The sequence below is a fragment of the Budorcas taxicolor genome, chromosome 4 (genome assembly GCF_023091745.1).
Source record: "Budorcas taxicolor isolate Tak-1 chromosome 4, Takin1.1, whole genome shotgun sequence".
NCBI classification, from domain to species: Eukaryota; Metazoa; Chordata; class Mammalia; order Artiodactyla; family Bovidae; genus Budorcas; species Budorcas taxicolor.
Genome location: NC_068913.1, coordinates 106,505,819 through 106,515,517, shown reverse-complemented (window position 1 = coordinate 106,515,517; position 9,699 = coordinate 106,505,819).

The window sequence follows — 9,699 nt, the reverse complement described above, 5'->3', positions numbered from 1 at the left end:
GCTACCACTTTCCGAGCTGCTGCTGGGTTCAGACTTAGGAGTCATCAAAGCAGCCTCTCTCGTCTCCTCATGATTGACTTGAGGTGATGGGGTGGAGGCCACCTATCACCAGGAGCTCTGGACACCCTGGCTGGACTGTTGGGAAAGTCTGTCTGGTCTCTGTCATTTGGTGTATCAAGAATGAGACCAGTCTGTCCAGTGTGGCCTTGCATATCCATCTGCCCAAAGCAGAAGCTAGACCAGATGGCCTTCCAAGGTTTTTATCAGTTCTGAGAGTCTTGTCTTGTGGTCAAATTCCCTTTCTGGTTTATTAGAGTAAATCTGTGTTTTCTCTGTTCACGTAGAGACTTCAGAGTGGGACGAAGGATGTTTCTGTCACCAGGTATGAAGCTTCTCTAGACAGAGGGCAGGGAGAGGTGGCTTCTCAGTCAGCTGGAAACTAAAGCTGTAAAAATGAAGCCTTGAAACCTTTCTCGAAGTTAACGGTGGCCGCTCCATGTCATAGTCTTGTTTCTCTGAATCCCCTCCTGGGAGGAGCTGGCACATTCTTCCGGGCTGATGTCAACAGGAATGTGTACCAGTTAGGAGCCTTCATAAACAAACTCTCTTTAGCAGGGACAACATTCCTCAAGCTAGGGACCTGGGACCAGAGACGTACCAGACTTGTTAGCAGAGGCGGCAGTGCCTGCACCCAGGGGAGTGGTTGGGAACCCCGTGAGTCATGAGTTTCTCTGCTGTGCTCAGGAGTGCTTGGACCTGGGATATCTCCTGTCGGCCCTGCCTGTTCTCTTTGGCTAGAGTGTTCAGTGGGTGTCAGCCTAGGTGAGACAACCACGGTTTGTTAGAGAAGCCAGCTCCTGTGAGTCGACTAGAGGTCTTCCGGGCCAGTTCAGGATTTTGACTTGGGGTCCTGGGTTGTTTGTGACATGTAACTTTCTCCCCTTCACTATTCCTGCCTGGCTGTGTTACTGGAATAGGTGTCTGTGTATCTGTGTCTGAGACCAAGTTTCAGCCAGGCTAGCGTCAGAGAGAAATCACTTTCAAATGGATGGATCATGTGTCTTGTCTCGAGACTAGCTTTGTAGGGCTTATTGCTTAATTCAAGACCATTCTCACTGCAGCTCCCTGATACAGAATTCAAGACTAAAGAAGTTCACATGTAGAAATGCAGACACTGACTAATTGAGGTAGTGTCTTTTATGTAAATATATAAATAAGTTTGGGCATTGAAATGTAAACTGTACATTTTTCTCCTCTGTGGGTTTAGCCATCATTTCAGTAATATATTTGTTTACAGAAGAAAAAAAGAATCTGTTTAGAAGCTGAAGCTTCACTGCCGTTTTCCTTGAAGAGTGGCCATCTCCTCTTGTTCCTGGAGAAGGAGCAGCCTTTGTAACTTGGGTCAAGTTACTTTTAGTATTATCGGAAGGTTCAAGGCTTTCTAAGTTGGGATGGGCAGTCAGAAGTAGGGGTGGGGTAAAAGGAAAGGTCAGGTTCTCTTGGAGGACACAGGTAGGCCCTCGTTCTGTGGAACTCAGGAATTTGTTGGGCAAATAGTAAGCCCTTCTGCTCCAGAGGGCTTCTGCATGCGAATGCTTTTGTTTCTGTGCTATTGTAACTCTAGGCTCAGACATGCTGATGTAAAGGTAATCAGGTGAAAATGAGGTTCCTGTATTTCTCTTTGAATGGTGGGCCCAGGGTTCCACACCCCTTCTTTCAACTCCGTGCACTTCTAGGCAGCCGTCCATCTGGCGTCCCCTGGGCTGGGAGTGGCCCTGGAAGAGGGTGCACCCATGCGGCAGTGCCACATCTGAAGTCGAATGCAGCCTTTTTTTGGCTGACCCCAGAGCAGAACCCCTCTGCTCCCCTTACACCCCTCCGCCTCCCCAGCAGTGCTGGTCCTTCCCTGCACTGCCAGCTTCCTAGTGAGGCCAGGAACCTAGCGCAGCGCCCTCTGCTGGCCTGCAGAGCACGCTGTTACCCTGTGTTACCCTCGTCACTGTCATCCCCGAGGAGACGTGGATGGAGCCTCTTGGAGTTCATCTTTTGAAGGCTCCCCCCTCCGCCCCCCCCCCTTCTTCCCCAATCTCTCAGCTGAGCAGCACGCCAGCATCACTTGCTGCCAGGTCTCTGAAAGGAAAATTTGTTGGCGAGTTACCAGGCAGGCCTCCCTGGTACAGGGACAGCAGAAGCTAGAAGCCACCCAGACCTGCTTTTGTGTCACTATGGAAGTACTTTCAGAGAAACCATCTGCTTTTGTTTGGAAGTCACTGGAGAACGTCCTTCTCTGTCCTCTGTAGAAACAGGGCTTATTATAATATTACTGTGACCTTCGGGAGCAGGCTGGGAAACTCAGGTGTGGGTACACTGATTGATGGTGACCTTCTGTCCCTCTCGACTCTTAAACCTCCTCCTCCCAACCCTATGCCAGCTGGCTTGGTCCTTCTGGGGAACTTTAAGCCTGATCTAATGCCAAGCTGTACGTGTGTGTGTGTTCAGTCGCTCAGTCATGTCCGACTCTTTGCGATCTTGTGGCATGTAGCCCGCCAGGCTCCTGTGTCCATGGTTTTTCAGGCAAGGATACTGGACTGCGTTGCCATGCCCTCCTCCAGGGGATCTTCCTGACCCAGGGATTAAACCCCCATCTCTTGAGTCTCCTGCACTGACAGGTGATTCTGTACCTGTTGAACCAAGCTGTGAGCCATGCCCTAAGCTGGAAACATTGCTGACTTGAGATGTGGGGGCCACTGGGTCATCATTGGATGAAGTCAGAAGAAATTCTAGGTGGTCAGAGTCCTTGTGGGCCTAGAATCCAGGCTTGGAGTTTGCTGATGTCTAGTCGGATATGACAAAGTTCTGGCAAAATGGATTTTTTTCACTTGTGCGGGCTTGGCAGATGGTACTCTTCAGCCTTTGGGACAATGTCCAGTTGTCCTCTGGATTAGGACTATTCTGAAGGAGTCAGAAATGGTAGGACTTATCTTTCCCCAGACCAGAAAGTATGGGCCAAATAACAGTTCTGAATTAGCTTTGGCTTTTGCTAAGCACAAAGCACCCCTTAGGCCTAGCATAGATCCCTTCTAAGGTAAGTGCCCGTACAGTCCTCAGTAAGTTGTGATTGCTGTGGATTAGAAGGCTGCCTCCGTCATTCATCATGGTGTTGTGTCTTCCATTTGGCTGGAGAAGGGAAGCGGAATTCATTGATATATTGATAGAAGTCACTTAGCCTAGGAATTTGCATTTATAACTTGTTTGTCCCACGTGAAAAAGCAAGATGGGAAATTTAAATTTAGCACAGGGTGCAGATAATTCTCAGTACCACATGTGAAGAGTCACTGATCAGTATAACTACCTGTTTTAGCTAGAAGATAAAGGTAAAGATAAATGAAATCATAGCTGAACCACTTTTTTTCATTCTGGTGGTTATGAGGGCAAACTTGCTATTTGTCTTGATACACTGAAAGTAAAAAAGATGCGCTTACTCACCTTTAAACCAAGGCCTTTGGGGAAGCTTTTGCAAAGGGCAGTGATGTGAAGTTTTCGTTAACCTTTTAATGGCAGTACAAACAACCCTCCAGGAAGACGGGGACCTCAGGAACTTGTTTTTGTTTTGAAATGAAACTACCCAGGTGGCACAAGTGGCAAAGAATCCACTTGCGTCTCCTGCTAATGCAAGAGACGTGGATTTAATCTCTGGGTCGGGAAGATCCCCTGGAGAAGGAAATGGCAACCCACTCCAGTGTTCTTGCCTAGAAAATCCCATGGACAGAGGAGCCTGGTGAGCTACAGTCCATGGGGTCGCCAAGAGTCAGCCCTGACTCTGGACTGCTAAATCAAAGAAAGAAAAGAAACCAGAGAGCCCAGGGAATGAGAAAGCCCGGGGGGTGCTTTCTCCCATCCCAGGAGGATCATACTCACAGAGGTACAGGAAGGGGGGCGGGGGGTGCTGCTGAATAAGACCAAGTGTTCAGCTTGACAATGAACTTGCCTTGGCGTGGTGACAGTTCTTCGCCAGGCGGGAAAGGTGGTAATACGGGGACCGGGGTGTGCTGGATGGGCTCTCATCTCCCCGGCAGGCTCCTGGCTGTGGGCCCGGCCTCTGAAAGCGCCAGTCCTCGGTCCCTTCTCTGCACTCCTGCTCTGCCTCCACGTAGTGCCCTGCGGTGAGGCTCCTGCGTGGCTGGGGTCGCCACAGCAGGCCAGCCCACCCCTCTCGTTTCAGGAAAGCCCTTTTGTGATTCAGGTGTAGGGGAAGAGGAGCTCAGGGCTCCTTTTACTCCCAAGTCATGGATGGATTTTTTTTTTTAATATTCCATTTGTATTACTAATATACCTCTGTTCCCAGGAGCTACTGGAGGGCCGAGTGTGGTGGGAAAAGGCTAACTGTGAATTAAGTTAATGTTTTTCTGATAAGAAATGGAAGTTTATTTTTATATGAATACGACTATGTGATGCATTGAGGATGCAGATGTTCAAATGGAAGGAAATATCAAAATGATAATCCTGGAAGAAATGGGCAGTATTACAATTTGGAAGCAGCTGAGACCCCCTTTTTTTTTAATTTAAATGTTCTGGTGAGTGAATAAGGACTGTCCTGTGATATCTAACAGCCTTTTGAGGAGATAAAAGTTGACAGTCCTGTGGAGGATGACATAGAGTCACCAACTTTAAGTAAGACTCTTGTACAAAAGGGGGTGAATGTGATCAGGCTGATTGCTAGGCCTCTTAACTGGAGGGAATCAGAGGTAGTTTTATAAGTCACCTTAGCTCATTTTTTTGGAGCTGGAATACAGGGACTGTTGGATGAAACTGCACATTTAGAAAGGAAGTAATTTTCTAGTACTATACAGAGAACTGATGATGGAGAAGTAAAGCCCTGTTCTCATCTCTTTAGCATTTATTCTAGAAGCTGAGCACTGAATGGGCTTTTACAGGTAATAGGATCTCAATTCAGGAAATGTATTTAATCACCATAAACAGATGGGTACGAACCACCTCTCTTTGCTACAGAATGCCTCTTTACACTAATGGTACATCTATTTTGCTAAGGACAGTTGGGGGATGCGGAGGTGGGGTGTAGGGCTTTATGAACTAGCCAGAGATGATCCACAAAACGAAAAATCCACACACAGGTCACTGAGTTATCTGGTTGTCAGCATATATTGTTGACATTGGAGTGAAAACGCCTTCCTTTGTCCAAATCAAACAAAGACTGAGTTTCAGTCTAGCCCTCCAAGACCAGTGAGGAAAGCTGTAGATTCTGTGCTTTTGAGAAGACTGGGTAGGAGACCTGAGGGGTATGGGGTAGAGGAAAACAAAACTAACCTCCTTTGTACATCTCAGGCTTGTTGGCCGAATTTTTTTTTTTTTTTTTAATCGATCTGACGAGTAAGTCTTTTCTGAAAAAGAAACTTGGGAGAAGTTCTGTGTTTTCCAAGTTGAAGATCAGCATAGCCTCCCCATCGCCTTAAACGTCAAACCCCTACTGTGATGAATATCCCAGTGTAAGTCATAGCAATAAGAGAAACGGAATCTAGTTTTGTTTCAAGTCTTCAGCTCCTAGGATGAAATCAGTAAGACAGTTGATACAGCTCCCTGAATGTCCTGCATCTGGCTCTGCTGTCGTCTCTCTTCGGTGGGAATCATTTAGAAGGCCTAAGGAAAGCTGGGATTCATCCCAGCGGGTACATGTTTCTCGAACTGATTTTGTTCTGTGCTACAGAAAACATCTGTGTATATCATATGTGTATATATGTGAACCAAGCTGTATGCAGAGAGGTTGATATAACTATATTTACAGAAAACAGTTTTTATGATTAAAATTCACATTTTAACATGAACACGTGTGCTGCACTCCTTCGCCTGGTCCGAGAAAGGTGGTTTGTGATAGGAAGGAGCGGCAGCCGCGGGCGTGAGCAGAATGTATGGTGCTCACCTCACTTAGGGTGACGACGGAGGCTGCAGAGGCCTGTCCTCCTCGAGGCTGAGGTCTGGATACACACTCTCCAGGTAAGGGAAACCGAAGTTGGGAGTAACCACCCGCATTCCGTCAAAAAGTCGACTGCGTGCTCTCAGTGACATCAGGCGACTTCTGGAGGAGGACCCCGCCCAGACCAAAGCCTTTTTGTTTCACATCTTCTTCCTACTAAAGTTCACTTTAAAACATTATATACTGAGATGTACACACACATCTCACTTTTAACCTTTTGGGCAGTTACTTATTTGAAGGCAGTATAGAGTCAATTCCTAACACTAGGAATTATCTGTGTTCTAAGCCAGGTTCCTACCTTCCAAGAGACGCGACCACATATTACCTAGCTCCTTGGGTGGTGAGAACACAGTTAATCAGTCGTGTGTGTGAAGCGCTGGCACACAGTAATTATAACCATGCATACACATTGGCGGTGGGGTCAAGCGAAAGACTTTATACTAAGCTATATTTAATATAAAACCTCTGCTGTTTTGAATAGAAATGCTGTTGGTTTTTCAGTGACGTTCGTCTGACATAAGGTTTGTACTAAACAGAAGGTGGTGGTGGCGGGGGGGGGGGGGCGGACTCGGGTTCTCACTGGACCCTTTGCGTTCAGGTCTGGCTGATGTGGGAGAGTCTGTCACAGTTGTGTTAAACATCCTTTACGTGGACCTTATATGGAAGGACAGTGGCAGGAAGGCAGTAGATGATAAGGCAACTGTGTTCTCAGGTAAAAGCCTGAATCAAGGAAACAAAATTTGAACTAGGACATATCTACATTTAAAAATGAATCCCCAATCCTATGTTCCATTATTTCTATAGAAAAATTAGAATCACTAAATAAACACATACCTGCTGGTAGTCAAGATTCTGTGCTGGTCTTTTGCACTGTATTATACAAACAGTATATGCCAGATTCTCTGGGCTCACGTAGAGACTGTATTTTCTCAGACCACAGCACCCCCTCCCCGGCACGTTTGGACCCGTCTGCTTTTTGTTTAATTAGTTTTTGCAAAAGTGCAGCTTTTAACACCACTCTGAAGAACACAGAGGTAAACAGGTAAGCATTATTTTATGTGCTTTTTAAGCTGCTTGTCATGGTCTTGTCATAGCTGCTTTGTAATCCTTTAAGCATGTGGTCTTCCCTCTCCACAAGGTCTGTGGGTGCAAGTACATGCACTGTCCTAAAACTGATCTGCCTGAGAAGCCTGCCAATTCTTCTTCCCCTTTTTCCCTTTTTTTTAAAGTGCCTTAGGTCTCATCCACCTTATTGCAGTGCATTGCCCTCTGGAGTATAAAAACCTCAGGGGCACCAAATTAATTATAATGACTGGCTAACAAATCTATGGCAAGGCCAGTACTGTCTAGTTCTCTGCTTTCAACAAACTAAAGGAGGATCTATCTAATTAAGCATTTAAGCTGATATATCACTATCATTTTTGATATGACAGTGTCATGCAGTTGAGTTGCATAACAGAATCTTTCTATCCCATCTGCTTATTTATCTATTTACATCTATAATGTTAAACACTGTCTCAGCTGTAAATAATACGCCTTTGGGAGGAGACACGATGGCAGTGTAGAAGGGCGTGAGCTCACCTCTTACGGAAACACCAGAATCACAACTAACTGCAGAACCACCATCAACAACAAAACACACGCCGGAACCTACCAAAAAGGATATGCTCTATCCACAGAGGCCACAATAAGACGGTAGGGGGCACAATCAAGATTAAAATCAAATCCCATATGAACCAGGTGGGGACCCACAAACTGGAAAATAATTATATCACAGAAGTTCTCCCCCAAGAGTGAGTGTTCTGAGCCCCACAAAGGGCTCCCCAGCGTGGAGGTCTGGCGACAGGAGGTGGCTCCAGAGAATCCAGCTTTGAAGGCCAGTGAGGTTTGACTGTAGGAATTCCACTCTTGGAGGGTACAGAGTCTCACATACATGAGGATTCAGGGAAAAAAAGCAGTGACCTCATAAGAGATTAGGCCAGACTTTTAACCTGCTAGGATTGGAGGGTCTCCTGTGGAGGTGGGGGGCAGCTGTGGCTCACTGCAGGGACAAAGACATCGGTTGTGATAGTTCTAGGGAACACTTATTGGTGTGAGCCCTCTTGGATGCCCCCATTTTCTCACCAAGACCCCACCCAACAGCCAGTGCTAGGACACCTCAAAGCCAACCAACCAACAGGGCAGGAGCACAGCTCCACTCAGCAACAGACAACCTGCTTAAAATCCTGAGAAAACAGCTGCCCAATATAAACAGTCCCTGACGTAGCCCTGCCCACCAGAGGGACAAGACCCAGCTCCACCCACCTGTGGGCAAGTACCAGTTTCTCTCACCAGGAAGCCTGCATAAGCCTCTTGGATAGCTGCACCTGCCAGGGGCAGGCAGCAAGAACTACAGCCCTACAGCCTGAAGAATGGAAGCCACAGTCACAGAAAGTCAGACAAAATGAGATACCCCAGAAGAACAAATGGGCGAAGTAGAAACTGGCAATCTACCTCAAAGAGAATTCAGAGGAATGATAGTAAAGATGAGCCAAGATCTCAGAAGAGGAATGGAGGCACAGATCAGGAACATAAAGAAATATCTAACAAAGACCTTGGAGATTTAAAGAACAAAGATGAACAATACAATAACTGAGATGAAAAATACACTAGAAGGAATCAGTGGCAGAATATATGAGGCAGAAGAATAAATGAGCTGGAAGACAGAATGGTGGAAATCGCTGCCACGGATCAGAATAATGAAGAAAAGAATGAGGAGAAATGAGGACAATGTAAGAGATCTCTGGGACATTAAATGCAACAACATTCGCCTTATAGGGGTCCCACAGGAGAAGAGGAAGGACCCAAGAAAATATTTAAAGAGATAACAACTGAAAACTTCCCTAACATGGGAAAAGAAACTAACACTCAAGTCCAGGAAGCACAGAGTCCCAGGCAGGATAAACCCAAGAAGGAACATGCCAAGACAGATAGTAATCAAATTGACAGAAAAATATTAAAATCAACAAGGGAAATGTAACAACATACAAGGGAATTCCCGTAAGGTTAGCAGCTGATTTCTCAGCAGAAACTCTTCAGGCCAAAGGGAATGGTACAATACATTTAAAGTGATGAGAGGGAACCTACAACTAGGAATACTCTACCAAAGCTCGTTATTCAGATTTGACAGAGAAATCAAAAGCCTTACGGACAAGCAAAAGCTAAGAGAATTCAGCACCACCAAACCAGCTTTGCGACAAATGCCGAAGGAACTTCTCTAGGCAGAAAAGGCCACAACCAGAAATAAGAAAACTGCAAATGGAAAAGCTTACCAGTAAAGGCAAACACACAGTAAAGGTGGGAAATCATCTGTAAATGATGCAAATATTCCAAATATATCAAAACCAGAAATCGCGAGGAGAGCACAAATGCATTAGAAATTAAGACTACCAACTTAAAACAATCATATGTATATATAGACTGTATCAAAACCTCATGGTAACAGCAAAAGGAAAACCTCAATAGATACCACACACAAAAAAGAAACAGGAAACCAAACACAATACTAAAGTTAGTCATCAAATCACAAGAGAACAGAAGAGGAAGGGAAGCCGTAAACAAAGTGCAAAGGCTACCCAGGGAAATGGAAGAAAATATTTGCAAAGGAGCTGAACAACAAGGGGTTAATCTTCAAAATTTATAAACAGCTCATGTGACTCCGTCACTCAGTC